This window comes from Rhinoderma darwinii, chromosome 3 (genome assembly GCF_050947455.1).
Source record: "Rhinoderma darwinii isolate aRhiDar2 chromosome 3, aRhiDar2.hap1, whole genome shotgun sequence".
Lineage (NCBI taxonomy): Eukaryota > Metazoa > Chordata > Amphibia > Anura > Rhinodermatidae > Rhinoderma > Rhinoderma darwinii.
The window spans coordinates 23,281,942-23,298,887 of NC_134689.1; the positions used below are offsets into that span (position 1 = coordinate 23,281,942).

General features: G+C 40.2%; 1 long non-coding RNA gene across 1 annotated transcript in view; it reads left to right on the forward strand.

Moving 5' to 3' along the window:
* The window catches only part of LOC142750910 (uncharacterized), a 53,505-nt gene extending 39,993 nt beyond the window's left edge, over positions 1-13,512 (forward strand). Inside the window, exons 2-3 of the long non-coding RNA XR_012882633.1 lie at positions 10,478-10,558; positions 13,446-13,512. This is a non-coding gene — a long non-coding RNA (uncharacterized LOC142750910). The remainder of the gene's footprint in view (positions 1-10,477; positions 10,559-13,445) is intronic.
* The last annotated feature ends 3,434 nt before the right edge of the window (positions 13,513-16,946 follow it).

The following is a 16,946-nucleotide window of genomic DNA, read 5'->3' on the forward strand; positions in this document are numbered from 1 at the left end:
CCCAGCTTCTGGCAGTGCACAGACACACAGCGTGTCCTCGATCGTCCGACGCGATGAAGTTCCTGTGGGAGGAAGTGACGTCACAGCGTGATCTCGCGAGATCACGCTGTGTGTCTGTGCACTGCCAGAAGCTGGGTGGTAACGATGAGAAGTGCATCATACACTTCTATTCACAACGCCCAGCTAGTAAAACAAGTAAACACGCCCAGATGTTACAAACACAATAAACGCCCAGTTGGAAATAAGAGAAAACACGCCCAGTTGTCCATTAGAAAGGCTCATTTGCATAAATATAAAATTGCTCATAACTTGGTCAAAAATGATTGTTTTAAAAAAAAACAAAAAAACTTTACTGTTATCTACATTGCAGCGCCGATCACATGCAATAGGAGATAGGGATTTGATCATCTGGTGACAGGGCCTCTTTAAAGCAACAGAAGTAATACCCACCTAGAACCAGTTCTCACAACGTATGGAGCAGCTCATTCAGCAGGCCTCTTCTGGCCTTGCAGTCCACAGCTTGGCTCAGGCAGGTGTGATGACGTCACTGCATCACGCCAGCCTGCGCTGGCATCCTTGCATGTTAGGGGTCACAAAATGAATGGTGGGGCAGGGAGCTGACAGTGAACTGGTCCACTATTATGCTCAGTTGCATTTGCATCCTGACATATAGTTGAAAATGGTGCAACTACTATGTCAAATATAGCATTAAAAGGGTTGTCTGCTCTCCCTTTATCAGGTACCCATCCTCAAGGGACACCTATAGGCAAAGGCCTACTGTGCCTATAGGTAAATCCAGCCCTGATTAGCGACGACCAATTTCACAATCAGTTGCTTGGCAGTAGACTAGAAAGTGGTTTGCTCTACTGTCAGCTGGTAAATGCCCTTTTAGCCCAATTTAACCAACCCATGAGAACAGTTATCACTAGTGGCTTAACTTGAAGCTTTTGGCTCCAATGCAAAATCTGTATCAGGGCCCCCATCTACCATGTGCCATTTATAATACTGGTGTCTTCTTATGTGGCAAAAGAACTTTAAGACCCACTCAGGCACCAGGTCCTGAGTTCGAATGTTGTCTCTGCACCTCCTATAGTATATCTGCGCTATGACTCACACCTGTATTAACAATACAGGAAAAATTCTAATTTAATAACAGGCTCTATCAAAAGCAAAATGTCTTTTGTGTGTACTGCAGATAGAAATGATGAGTTGGGGACACATCCAGGTAAACATGGTGGCTTCTAGACCTAGGATCGTTATGAAGGATTTCTGATAATCACAACCATCTTGTTTTTCCCGTCTTGTTATAGACTCTCTCAGGGCCGGCCTTAGGTTGGATGGTGCCCTGTGCCGGATTCTCTATTGCTGCCCTCCACAAACAAATAAAAAATTAACCATATATATATAGACACGTACATACTGGAACATATATACTGTACATACATAGAGGCACATATGTAGACATACAGGCAAATATACATACATATATATACCGAAACACAAACACACACACACACGAGGCATGTACACACACACACATAATGGGTCATATACAAATACATATAGGTAAATATATAGACATACAGACCCAAATATACCCACACAGGCACATATATACAAAGTACAGATAGTGCAGCAGATGTTACCTGCAGTGCTATGTAACACCACAGATAACACACATCGTGATAACTCTTTGATTACAGATAATGTATTAGATATTACCTGCAGTCCTATGTAACACCACCAATAACAGTGATAACGCTCTGATTACATATAATGTAGTGGATGTTACCTGCAGTCCTATGTAACACTAAAGATAACACAGTGATAACTCTGAGTACAGATACAGTAGTAGATGCACACACAAAAATATATACACATACAGATACCTAGCTAGGCGCTTAGACCCACAAATACACACACACACACACACACACACACACACACACACACACACACACACACACACACACACACACACCTGCACACAGATAATACACAGTAATAACTCTCTGATTACAGATAATGTATAAGTGTTACCTGCAGTCCTATGTAACACCACAGATAACACACAGTGATAACTCTCTGATTACAGATGATGTATTAGTGTTACCTGCAGTCCTACGTAACACCACAGATAACACAGAGTGGCACGTATTGTTACGGCAATATTGTTGGAATGCACATCCGGCATACATACACGGATAGTGTTAAGAGGTTAAAGGGGTTGTCTGGGTTTAAACTTTTTATGTGGCAGCAGGAGAGGAGGGGTTCAAATAAAAAAGCAGCCCATACTTACCGCTCTCCTCACAGACGTTCCTGCGCTGGGGGCTTCTGTCATCTCTGTTCTGTGTGTACACAAAGCGGCTGCAATGGTGACGTCACGTATACAGTACATCACCGCTGCAGCCTATTACTGGTCTCAGCTGATCACTGCTGAGGCTATTAATAGGCTGCAGCGGTGGTGTACGGTCAACATGATGTTACCGCTATATACAAACAGAGAACAGATCTGACGGGAGCCCCCAGTGCAGGAACGTCTGGGGGGGATAGAGGTAAGTATAAGTTATTTTTTTATTTTAACTTCTCCTGCTGCTTCAACAAAATGTGTTGTTTTTTTAATTTTATTCTGGACAACCGCTTTAAAGGCTGTGTACACCTTTGAAAAAGTTTTTTAGTTTTTTTTAAAGAATCAGTCAGTGTGTTTTGTGCAACTTTCTAAATATATACTTTTTATTAAAATCTATTATTACTTTTTGAGATACAGCTGCTTTGTATTCTGTATACAGAGCAGCCGTATCTAGCACTGAGACCTGAATCAGTCAGGTAGGTGGGACTGACGGGTTCAATGTCACCAGGTCCTGCGTGTCTCTGACACACAGGATCCACCTGTTATCGATCACATCTAAGTCATGAACTGTCAGAGACACGCAGGACCCGCTGACTCTGAACCCGTCAGTCCAACTGACCTGACGGACTCAGGTCTCAGCGCTAAATATGGCTGTTCTGTATACAGATTACAAAGCAGCTGTATGTCAAAAAGTAAAAATAGTTTAATAAGGCTTCATTCACATGTGCGTCAGGGCTCGGTTCAGCCGTTCCATCTGAGCTTTCCGTCAGAACGGAACTCTGACTGAAATAAACGGAAACCATAGGTTTCCATTTACATCACCATTGATTTCAATGGTGACAGATCAAATGGTTTCCGTTTGTCACCGTTGAGTAAGGGTTCCGTCGTTCTGACAGAATCAATACAGCAGTCGACTACGATATTCATTCCATTCAAATGACAGAACCCTTACACAACGGTGACAAACGGAAACCATTTGCACCAGATCCATCACCATTGAAATCAATGGTGATGCAAACTATGGTTTCCGTTTGTTTCAGTCAGGGTTCCGTTCTGACGGAAAGCTCAGAGGGAACACCCGGACGGAGCCCTGACGCAAATGTGAACGAAGCCTTAAATGTAATTACAAAGTTGCATCAAACACACCGATTTTTATTAGAAATAAAAAAATTCAAAGGTGTACATAGATTTTAACGTAATCTGAACAGGGTTTAAAAAGGCAACAAATGGTAAATGTGCACTATAAAGGCACTGAATTTTGTGCCCATTTGACATTCATTAACACTTTAGTGTCTTTCAGTGCCACCATGATGTCCATTTCCCACTTATTGCCCCTTTAGAGTCCTTCTGTTTAGTGGCCCCTTGATGCCTATTTGCCATTTACTGCCCCTGTAGCCTTTAGCATCTTTTGTCACAGAAGAATAATAAAGGGGCAACAAAATGGCAAATGGGCACCACGGTGGCACTGAATTCTATGTCCATTTGCCATTATTGCCCTATTTAGACCCTTCAACAGTACACCCATTCAAGCAAACCCCAAAGTCAGTGACTGACCTGCTGGGCTTCTGAGAAACACTGTCTGCTGGAGCTGGAGCCACCCTGGAAAAAACACTTCCTCAGTGTCCCCGCCAGCCCTGAAAACGCATATTAAGCGTGGGGGACTCCTCCCTGTCTTGCTTGCTGAATGATGTAATTATGCCTGTCTCGTCATACAGAACGCAGGACAGGGTGAGTGGATGAGCGGTGGCCAGGGCGCGGGGCAGCCAGTATTGAGGTCGGTGCAGTAAGTGAGTGGCACCTGACCTGCTTGCGCCCTGAGTAGCAGCTACATGGCGGGGCACGCACACCCGGTGGCACCACCCTCACAGTGCAGCAGGTGGCGCCCTGTGCAACCACACTGGTCGCATGTACCTAAGGCTGACTATGGACTCTCTGATCTAATAAGGTGCCTCACCATTTCTACTCCCCCTCTCATGGAGAAAGAAACTGTTGTTGCACTCCCCACTCCTCTCTGTCTACATATATATATATTAGTCCTTCTCAATGAATTCGAATATCATCAAAAAGTTAATTTATTTCAGTAATTCAATTCAAAAAGTGTAACTGTTATATTATATAGATTCATTACAGAGTGATCTATTTCCAGCATTTATTTTTTTTAATGTTGATGATTATGGCTAACAGTTACTGAAAAGCCAAAATTTAGTCTCTCCAAAAATTAGAATATTATATAAGCCCAATTTCAAAAATGAATTTTAATACTGAAATGTTGTCCTACTGAAAAGTATGTACAGTATATGCCCTCAATACTTGGTCGGGGCTCTTTTTGCATGAATTACTGCATCAATGCAGCATGGCATGGAGGCGATCAGCCTGTGGCACTGGACGAAAGGGACTGGTAGACCATTAGACAAGTAGGACTTGGAAACTAAAGCCAGGGATTGGGAAAAAAATATTGGATATTTTTTCCAGGGGCTTTTTTTTTTTTTAAGACATTTTCTACTGAATATTTGCCATAGTGAACATGTATGATGATAACACTCTGAAATGTAAGTGATGGATAATTGTAGGCTAATAATAAGAAATATTAACAACAATACCAACGCAACACAAAACATAAAATGTATTAGAAAAGTGACTGCTGGACCAGTGTACAGATGAAAGAGCTATGATTTTATTTTACAATGTTGACAAAAAATCATAAATAATAAACTTTTCCATTTCGGAACAAACTTTAAACAGATGGCAGAGACTTGGCAGATGGTAATCTGGAGTCAGTTGCAGATAACAGGAACTCTTGTACATGTCTTGGAATTTTCTCAAGTACAGAATTTTGAGTTTAGTCAAGGTACATTGCATTAATGAAAGGATACACAATTCTTAAAAGTTTTAAAATAGGGATAATAAACAATGGTAGCACACATTAACCCATTAATGACCTCCCATTAGTGTTTTTACAGCAGACACTAACAGGCTTTATTGCGAAGCAGTAGCCTTTTTACGGCACGGCGCTGCATTGGAATAAGTAAGCGGGGAGCAGTTAAATCTCCCTGCTCTCAGCTACCTGAGGTAGCTGAGGGCTAGGAGAAGACCGCTGGAACGGGCGAGATCGATATCAGTATTGATCCCACTCGTTTAACCCCTCAGATGCGGCTTTTCAACAGCGAGCCCCTTATCTGAATGGTTTTGGAGGGAGGGGACTCCCTCTCTCTCTCCCCCCACCGGCACCCTGTTATACGATCGCAAGCTGCAGGTGTCTTCTATGGTAGCCGGAGGCTATTAAGGGCCCCCAGGTCTGCTACTAGTTAATGCCTGCTAGGCCATGCCAGATTCACGCGGCCAGGCAGTAATACACTGCAATACAGAAGTAATGCAATGTATGATAAAAGTGATCAGATGATCGCAGAGTGAAGTCACCAATGGGACTAATAAAAAAGTTTAATAAAAGTTTATAATAAATAAATAAATATCCAAAGTAAAAAAAATTATGAAAAACCCACCTTTTCCCCTTACAAAATGCTTTATCATGAGATTTTTTTTTTAAAAAAAAGTTACAAATATTTGGTATACATATTTAACCCACTCGGCAAATGCCGTAAAAAATAAAATAAAAAAGAATGCAATAAATTACTGTTTTTTGTGCATCCCGCCTTAAAAGAATATGATAAAAAGTTGCATGTACTCAAGAATAGTACCAATAAAAACTAAGTCATCCTGCAAAAAAAAAAGCCCGCGAACAGCTGCATATATAAATATGGTATCATTGCAATCGTAACAACCAGCTGAATAATGTTATTGTGTTATTTATACCCCACGCTAAATACCGTAAATTTAGGACGCAAAAAGTTTGGCGAAATTGCTGTTTTTTTCTATTCCCCCCTCAAAAAAAGTTAATAAAAGTTAATCAATAAATTATATGTACCCCAAAATGGTGCTATTAAAAAATACAACTTGATTCTCCCGCAAAAAACAAGACCGCATACAGCTATGTCGACAAAAAAATAAAAAAGTTATAGCTCTTTGAATGAGACGATGGAAAAACTTAAAAGATAGCTCGGTCATTAAGGTCTAAAATAGGCCGGTCACTAAGGGATTAAATCAATTTAATATAAAGAAACTGTTGTGGGGTGTCACTGTCCAGGGAATACCTATGAAAGAGCAGCGGCGCTGAACCAGCACTGCTGTTGCATCATTCTGGGGATCATGGGGTCCAATCCGTTAGACCCCTGCCGATCAGGCAGTGGATTCATATCTTACTGATATGCCATCACTTAGTATTATGGGAAAACTCCTTTAAAGGGATGACCTGGTAAAAAAAATTGGGTCTAAATTTTTTCCAGAAATGCTCAGCCCCATTGACTTAAATGGGGATAGTCTGCAATACCAGAAACAGCCCATGGACAAGAGTGGCACTGTTTTGGAATATTTTTCAATCTAAAAACTGGACAATCCCTTTAATACATTTAAATGTGAACAAATGCTCCTTTAACTACAACGTCTTCTATGCATAAAGTGAACACGTTCTCTTCCTTTTAGGGTGGTTATGATTACTTACTAATATTAGCTTGTGTATTTGTTGGCTGTGACATTCTGAAGTTCATAAAATATAAAACCAGACTCCATTATCTTTCTGTCATCTTAACACTCACAAACTTAGTGCGAGGAATTAATTTTGTGATAGGCGGTGACATTTTATAAGTTTATGAAAAATAAAAACGAGTAGGCAGCGTTCTAATCTCCGGGCTATAGTTATAGTTTCATCACCCTCACTGATCTAAATGTAAAAGAGAAAGACTGATATCAAGACTAGGTAACATTTTAATACTACTTTGCCTCCATCAAACTTCAAGATGTAATGTAAAAGGTTTTATAGAAAATGGGGCCCTGGGCAACAAGTAGGGCCATTCTTAGACAGTTTTTTAAATAATTTCGGCCCGCATAACATATATATATATATATATATATATATATATATATATCTATATAGTGCCGTAAAACTACTACCATATACAGTCCAGATAATATTACCAAATAGTGCCCAAACAATATGCAGCATCCAAATAATATATTTTTAAAGAGCCCACATAATACTGCTATTTAGTTCCCACATAATAATGCAACTCAATTCCCCCAAAAATACTACTCTGCATTGCTAAATAATACTGGGTAGCTTTAGTATTCTCCGGTGGTTCCAAGGGGCCCTCCTAGGACTGGACCCCTAGGGATTGTTACCCCCTAAAATCAGCCCTGTGCATTTGTTTTTCAGAGTGAAATGGGGAATTTGATAGATGCAACCCTGTGTCTAAGCTTGTATAGGACATCCTTCACTGGTATTGTGGCTGTTCGATTGTTCCGATTTGTATTTTTGGGCAGGCTTAAATCTACATTTTACATATGAAAAAGGGGATATAAATAATTTAGGACAATGCAGTAATGTGATCTTTATAGAAATGCATATGAAGTTGGATCACCCTTGAATTTCTTAGGCCATGTTCATATGTAGCAGAAAAAATTCACTCTAGACATGGCCTTCAACTCTGTAATGGATCCTGATTTGCCGCAAATATCACCTTTTGTACAGTATTGTCAGGTTTAGAACCAGCCTCCCTTTCCCTTGACTCAATTGAGGACTCCATCTGTCAGCGGCTACAAAAAGTGTGTCTGGAGGAGCCAGTACCTCCATTCATCACATGGACAGCCTATTGATTTTATTGGCAACTGTGTAATGTCTCTTTCCACCTTTGGGAGTGCAGCAGAGAAATTGAATACTTCCTACTGAAGTTCCCATAGATTACAGCTGCTCACTTAGGGTACTAGCAGCAGGACAACCTGTGATCAGTTCATTTTAGGGGGATCCTTCTAATAAAAAGGGATTATCTATAGCAGACAAGGCTTTAAATTCATTGGAGCTAGTGTGTAGTGGTTCAATAATCTGCTTTCACTAATCAAATATGCCAAGAGTCAGCAACCTGGTCCTGAGGTAAGATATTTGCACCAAAAATAAACTTGTTGGAAAAATATCAGTTAAAATTGATAGGGAACTTGAAGATACAATCACTGCTGAACAGTAAAGCGCCATAATCTAACCATGGAAATTTTACATCACATCCCTAATTCACTCCAACAGCCTTAGCATCTGTCAGACTAAGTATTATCCCATCAGACTGAGAAAAGGAGAGAGGGGGAATGTAGAGTAAGTTAGCAATATTGTTATCAAAAATAATTCACAGCCACATCAGCTTAGGTTTGTGGTTAATGCTCTTGGTCAGACCGTTACGAGTCTGCACGCATCAAGAGAATAAGCTATTAAGATTAGCATGCTTGGCTGTCAGATTATATGTGGCTTCCCAGTGGGGAAAAGGTCTCAGTTGTCTTGGCACACCACAATTAATGGGAAAGTAAATGACACTATCAATTAATGGCAATATACTTAATGTTTCACACGGCATCTGAAATTATAAAATATGGAGCCTATAGAATGTGAAAATAAAAGAAAAACCACCATAATCCAGTTCTCTCATACCTAGAGGGCCAGTTGTCTGGTAAGTATTTTCTGCTGGACCAGAGGTCAATTCTCATATGTAGTCTGGGGTCTGAATTATTTAGGGGTCCATTCTGGGGCCTGAATACATTTTGGTGCCTAATATGGGATCAGAATTACCGTAATTCTGGGTCTGAATTATTGTAGAGGTCTGGTTTGTGCTCAGAACTAATTTCCAGGACGGGTCTGAATTTATTTAGGGGGTTAGGGATTGAACTTATTTAGGCATCTATTTTGGGATCTAAATTAATTTAGGAGTCTGGTTTGAATTTTAATGTCTGCCATGCCCCTATCTTGCATTTTTTAGTAATGTGTCCGATAATTTGTGTGGCATCAGCACTTTCTAGTTACGCCCCTTACTGGGCATGGGTGAGATTCAGACAATTTTTGCGAATTGTTCCAAACGAGGTGTTTATATAGCAGCTGGTTCCCCCATAACCAGGGGAAAAGCACTATCTCAGCCTGTTTGGGTTCAATATTTTGAACTGATGCAAGGCAGTGTGATAACATGATCATCCCTGTCTGCTTAGTTCTGGTACTGTATTTTATTTACATTTCTTGAAACTGATATAGTATTTATATAATGATCTTTATTCTGGTAGGGGGAAACAAACAGCAGGCCCTTCAGCCCTGGGGGCCAAAAGCCAGAACGACACTTGTGGGGCTCATTTTCATCTTTGTTATGGTGCGCCCTTTATTCTAACTAAGCCACAGATGACAAAGATGCATTTGTAATATGATTTTTTTTTTACTAAGGGGGGGTTCACACAGAGTTTCTTGCCGCGGAAACTGTGTAGGAAAACGCGCCAATAATACGTCCGAAAATGCCTCCCATTGATTTCAATGGGAGGCGGAGGCGTTTTTTTCCCTGCGAGCAGAAAAACCATCTGGCGGGGAAAAAAAAGGGACATGCCCTATCTTTGGCCGTTTACGCCTCTGACCTCCCATTGACATCAATGGGAGGCAGAGAAAGCGTATTTTGTGGTGTTTTTTGCCCACGGCGCTCAATGGCCGCAGGCGAAAAACGCAGCGAAAATCGGCATGCAGGCAGAGCAAAATCTGCCTCAAAATTCTGTTTGGAATTTTGAGGCAAATTTTGCTCTGCCTGCATCCCGATATTCCTCCTGCAAAAAACTCAGTGTGAACCCAGCCAAAGAGTAGGTTATACCCTTATTTAGAAGGTCTATGTTTTATTCCAAGGGCCAATGATGAAGGAGGTATGTATGACATTGATAGTTACTTATAGAGGTCCTCTACCTAAATAAAGTTCAAAGTTGGAGTAAAGGGGGTTTTACACTGGGCGATTATCGGGCAGACATGCGTTCATAGAACGATTGTTGCGGATAATTGGCCTGTGTAAACAGGGCAGCGATCAGCAGATGAACAAGGCAACACTCCATCATCTGCTGGTCGTATCGTTTTAAAAAAGTAAAATATTATCGTTGTCTGCAGCACATCTTCCTGTGTAAACAGAGAGACGCGCTGCCGACATGATAATAATGGATGGGGACGAGCGATCGGTCGGTGTAAAAGAGCCTTTACTCTGTAAAACAGTAGACACTAAAACTCTCCTTTATTCGCAGCAGGCATTCTTGTTGATTTCTAGAGGAAGAGGACCTAGTACCATGAAGCATGAAGACACTTGTGGAATGTCACCATCCTTGACTGTATGTACCTTTTACGTGCTTCTGAGTGCTACTTAACGAAACTTACTATAGAAATAAACACATAGTCATCTTTGTGGAATAAAGTGGGGGTGGCCACAGCTTTTATTAACAATATAACAAAGGGAAACCTTGTCAGTTCATTGACATTCATTAACTTGATGTTTCAGATGACTATCACCTCGCATGCCGTGCCACCGCCCCCCGTGGTGGGCATGTCTTTGTTGTTTTGCCAGATGACCCGTCTTACACATCCCCTTCAACGAACGGAACAAGAGCCTCCGAACACGCCAGCTGTGACAAATGGATACCAAATATTATTTATACAAAGTCATAACAACACAAAGTCATAAGTACTTATAACATCTCATAATAAAAAAGATGGCGGGCGGGCGGGCGTTCCTGAACTCTGTCTGGAAAGCGGGAAAGAGGCTAACTACAGGAAGTAACCTCTATTATATAAGCTTAAACCCTCCCCCCCATGTCATCCCCTCGGCCACTCATATTAGGAACCCACTCAGTGTGCTTTATGGGATACTTAAAGGAGACCCGACATCCAGTCAGTGGCTCCCATGCTTAGACAGCCTAAGATCCCTAAGTAGGTATGTTTGGTGAAGGACAGTGAAATACTAGAAATGGTGCACTTAGCCTGATGATCATTGTAGTACCTCTGCATATGTCCTCTTTTCCGAAACAATTGATGGAGGTCCAGAATGATGAGGAGATATGGAAGGAGCTTTAAATTATGTCAAGCCATCCTTAGATAGTGCAACCTTGGATGAGATGAGCCAAATTTATTTTTTAATATTTCTCAATGTTCAGGACTCACGGCACTCGAATAGTTGGATCCTAAAAAAAAGAATGACAAATTTTACATAAGCAAAAAAAACAAAACCTGCAAATGGAAATGACAAAGAGAATTAAAAGAAACACAAAGAAGAGACAAATACATAAATACCTAATAGAAACCAGACTGTGACCCCCACAAGTCAAAGAGCCTTACCCCAAACATGAAAATGTCACACTTATTAACATAGAACTTACCGGATTTTTATCCTGTAAACAAAGGTTTCATCTATAGAATTTTTAGATGGTATAGAAATTCTATTATAGATAATATTATTATAGATGTTATTGATGTTGTTGATATTGATGTTATTATAGATGTTCTTGTAGTTAGTAAAGATGTAACAGTTATTGTTCTTTGTCTTTTCTTTGTGTTTTTGTCTTTTTGAAATGTGCTTTATCATCTCCATTTTGTTCTATTTTTATATTGTTTTTGCTTATTTAAAATGTAATTACATTTTTTAATTAGGAGCAGTTTTCACAAGACATTAATACCCAATAGAGACCAGACTGTGACCCTCTCAAGTGGAAGAGCCTTACCCCAATCATGAAAATGTTACATATTAACATATAACTTACCGGATCTTTATCCCGTTCTCTAAACGAAGGTTTTATCTATAGAAGTGTCTTCATGAGAATTTTAGATAGTATAGAAATTCTATTATAGATGGTATTGTCCATTAGATACTGTCGAAATTCTATTATAGATGGTATTATCGATATATTATTATAGCTGTAGCTATTATAGATAATATTAAGATAGATGTTATTGATGTTGTTGATATTGATGTTATAGGTGATATTATTATAGAAGTTTTTGTAGATAGTAAAGATGTTTTCTTTGTTTTTTGTGTTTCTTAAATGTTTTTTTCTTTAATTTCCAATGTGTTCTAGGTTTTTGCTTATTTAAAACGTAACTACATTTATTAATAAGAGGCAGACTTCACAACATGTAAATATCCAATAGAGACCAGACTGTGACCCCCACAGGTGGAAGGGTCTTACCCAAACCATGGAAAGGTGTCACTTATTTTCCTAGAACGTACCTGATCGTTTCCTGTTCTCTAAATAGAGGTTGCAAAAAAATACCTTTATAGATTGTAATTGTGCGGCAGATCTTAGTAATGATCTAGAAATAGAAAACAATTGTACAGTGAAGAGATAGAACGATAGATAGTTAGATACATAGATAAATACAGCGCCACCATCGGGGCAGTACAGGTGGCACTCCCGTCAGAGGCTCGGGCTAAACAGGGGCCCGTCGCGACTGCTGGAGGAGTAGCCATACCGGTCGCCACCTTCGCAATTACGATCGGACCCCGTAGCTAGTGAAAAGTTACTATAGTATCTGGAGCATATGTAATAAACTACATGGGCCCATGTTACTATAGTAACGTTATACTTAGAATCCTCGTTCCCAGGGCAGCGAAAATCCAAATGTCTTTGTCGTCATAAGTCATAAGTCCCGATGTCTTTGTCGTACTATCGCGCATTACGTCACAAAGCTGGATGGCGTCAGGACCTCCACTGTGCCCGGAGCTGACGAAGAGGGTAAGTATAACGTTACTGTCTGCTGAGGCCATGTAACTAAGCCTACCATGTTGTAGGTTTAGATGCAGGGCCCACCAGACAGGATCACACATGGTGTGATCCTTTTGCTAGGCCCTGTTTTTAAGCCTACCTTGTGGCAGGTTTAGATACAGGCCCGAACAGACAGTATCACACATGGGCCCTGTATCTAAGCCTACTGCATGGTAGGCTTAGATACAGGGCCCATATGTGATCCTGTCTGATGGGCCCTGTATTTAAGCCTAGCACATGGTAGGCTTAGATACAGAGCCCCAGCAGACAGTAAGTTTATACTGTATAAGATTACTGTCTGCTGGAGCCCTGTATCTAAGCCCACCATGTAGTACGCTTAGATACAGGGCCCAGCAGACAGGGTCACACATGGTAATAGGCTTAGATACAGGGTACAAAAGACAGTATCACACATGGGCCCTGTTTGTTTGTTACTAATGTATTTCTTTGTGTTTTTTTACAGGTTGGTTGTTGTTGGACTACATCGAATTCGAGGACTTCTTCAATGATGGCTTTTTTTTAGGGTTGTGTTTTTTTTTTTATTTCAATAAAATATTATTTTCCCAACATCGTTTTCTCTAATTATTTATTTATTAAAAATCGGGGAACCCCACGTCATTTAAAAATAATAATAATAATTGGAGAAAATGATGTTGGGGTCCCCCCCCCCACTTTTGATAACCTGCCAGATACAACATAGCAGCAGCAGCCTAGCATTACCAGGGTGGGAAGGGCCAAGGTTTCTGGCCTTTCTCATTCTAATAATACCAGCATGGGGCCACCCAAGTACCTGACCGTCACTACAGATGGTCGGGTCCTGGATAGTACCCGGCTCTTCTTGAACCCCTGGTGGCGGTAGGTACCGGGGTAATTATGGGGGTTAGTGCTGTGAATAGAGAAGAAAGCTGTCAATCAGCGGCGGTGGGTGGGATTATCCCGCATATAATGAACATGGAGTACTTCAGAATTAGCGCATGCACATCATTAGGGGGACTCCGGGCTCGGCTTGCGCTGAACCTGATTTTATGAAAAGTACACCATATTGACAAGTGACACATCAATGAAATCAGGGCTTCCGGCACTACTTTATGCTATCCTAAGATAGAGCAGCGTAAGCCTGGTGACAGATTCTGTTTAAATTAGGTTCAATAGGGCTAGGACCTTAAAAATAAAGGTATTTGTGTTTACTGTGAATACTGTGCCGTTCCCACACCACCAGTGCCCTTACTTAGCAGCGGTGACTGGCTGCCACAATCACGTGACATGAACACATCACGCCATTGTGGAAGTAAGGTACACAGAGATTACTGGGGACAGGCGGGTGAGTACCTGCGGTGCGGGAATGGCACAGAATTACTAAGATTAGTACATTTCAATTTGATCTATTTTCAACATAAAGTCCTATTTTTAATATTTCAGAAAACCCCTTTGACAAACTTCTCCTGCTTACTATGCTTCCTGCTGACCTTCCGCTCACTTCCCTCCCTTTAAATGCTCAAACGGTAAAGCCCGAGGGTCCGTGACCAATGTCACTGTATGAGGCCCCTGAATTTCTGATGGCGGCAGACAGACAGACAGACAGACAGACAGACAGATAGACAGATAGATAGATAGATAGATAGATAGATAGATAGATAGATAGATAGATAGATAGATAGATAGATAGATAGATAGATAGATAGATAGATAGATAAAATATTTCCTCCTCGGCAGGGATCATGGCAGCCCTCAGCAGATCATCATGCAGGATGTAATGGTACATGGAGAGAGGGGAGCCCAGCACTAAACTCCCTCAAGTTCAATAATCCTAATGACTTCTTTTGGTTTGAATAGGTTCATGAGGACCTCGCCTCAAACAGCACTCTTCCCTGACAGCAGGGGGTTACATAGGTTGAAAAAAGACACAGATCCATCAAGTTCAACCTTTCTTAATCAGTTACAGGTCATTCATTGCTATATTAATTATAACCCCCAATGTAATTTGTCAGTAAATAATCATCTAGCCTTTTTTTAAATGCTGACATGGTATCTGTCATTACTACCTATTGGGGTAGGACATTCCATAGTTTGACTGCTCTAACTGTAAAGAATCCTTTCCTATTTTGATGCGTGAAACGTCTTTCTTTCACAGGCAATGAATGTCCCCTGGTCCATTGTAGAGTCCTTGGAGAGAACATATTCTGTGCTGCTTTGTTGTATTGACCACACATATGCTTACACATATTAATAGGATCACCTCTAAGACATCTTTTTTTCCAAGTTGAACAAGCCCAATTTCTCTAGCCTTTCATTTTAAGCGACACATCCTATCCTATTTAATAATCTAGTCGCCTGTCTTTGAACCCTCTCCAGTTCTACTATATCTTTTTTTGCAAAACTGAATTCCATATTGAAGATTTGGTCTTACAAGGGTTTTATAGAAGGATAAAATACATTTGAATCCCAGGTTTTTACTTGTTATACACCCTATAATCCGATTTGCTTTGCAGCTGCTGCTTGACATTGAGTATTGCTGCTTAGCTTATTTATAACCAGAATAACCAGGTCCTCTTTTTGTTCCGCTCCAAACTTAGTTTATGTCGGCTGTATGTTACAGCCCACACTTCACTGCACTTCACCGTCAACTCCAATTCCAGTTGTAAAACCACGGCTCCTCTGTCACACTATCACCCCCGCCCCCCTGCGACACAATTGCGGGGGGACAATGGTTGTCAGGGCAGCTTCGAGTCCTAATGAACGCCCCCAGGTCTGCCATCTTTGTGCTCCTATTAAAATAGGAACCGGTAAATATTACATTACACTGCAATACATAGGTATTGCAGTGTACTGTACCAGCTTTAGTCCCTAGTTTGGGGACTAAAAAAAATACAAATGTCAGTTAAATAAAGTTTTTTTTAATATTCAAAAATACAAAAATGTTAAAAGATGAGATCCCCATTTCCCTCCTAAAAATACAAAAACAAAACATAATTGGTATCGTTGCATCCATAAAAGTCCGAACGACTATAATTTAATTAACCTGCACGTTGAAATAAAAAAAATAAATAAATAAAAATATCCAGAATTGCTATTTTTTTGGAACCAAAGTGATCAAAATGTTGCATGTACCCTGAAATGGTACGAATAAAAATTAAAGCTCGCCCTGCAAAAAACAAGTCCTCTCATCACTCTATCAAAAGATAAAGAAAAAAGTTATGGCTCTCAGAATATGGCGACACAAAATATATATTTTTTTACAAATAGCTTTATCTTTCTTAAAGCAGTAAATCATAAAGAAAACAGACAAAAGACATGCAGAATAAAGCGAACATGTTGTTTTTACCACACGGTGAACGCTGTAAAAACGAACCCATAAAACAAGGGAGTAATTGCAGTTTTCTTTCCCATTTCTCCCCATAAATAATTTTTTGACGTTCCCCAGTACATTATATGTTTCATAAAATGGTTCTAATAAAAACTACAACTCGTCCTGCAAAAAACAGCCCTCAAACGGCTCTGTCGATGGAAAAAAATAAAAAAGTTATGGCTTTTGGAAGACAGGGAGAGAAAAACATAAATAAAAAAAACAAAAACGGCAGCGGCACCAAGGGGTTAAATATTTCTATAGTAGTCAGATATTATACTTTGAATGTTACATACTTGGTATTTTCCTTATAGCTCCGAGGAGTATTGTTTTTGTTGTATTGCGCCCTCTAGCCGTAGCACAGAATACCACACTTTAGTCTATACATGAGATACGTATGTTAAACACTCAGACCACACTTGTTATATATTTTACGTATGCTAGACCAAAGGATTTATGTTAAGAATCAGAGCCTTTCAACAAATGACATACATTGATAATGTGACACCAGTCTATGGCTATAACTGGTGGTTGACCTGACAAGATGAGGGTTAAATATCTCACCATATGTTGTATCCATTACAAAATACATAAGAAGCCAGTGTGACATGCATCTAGCAG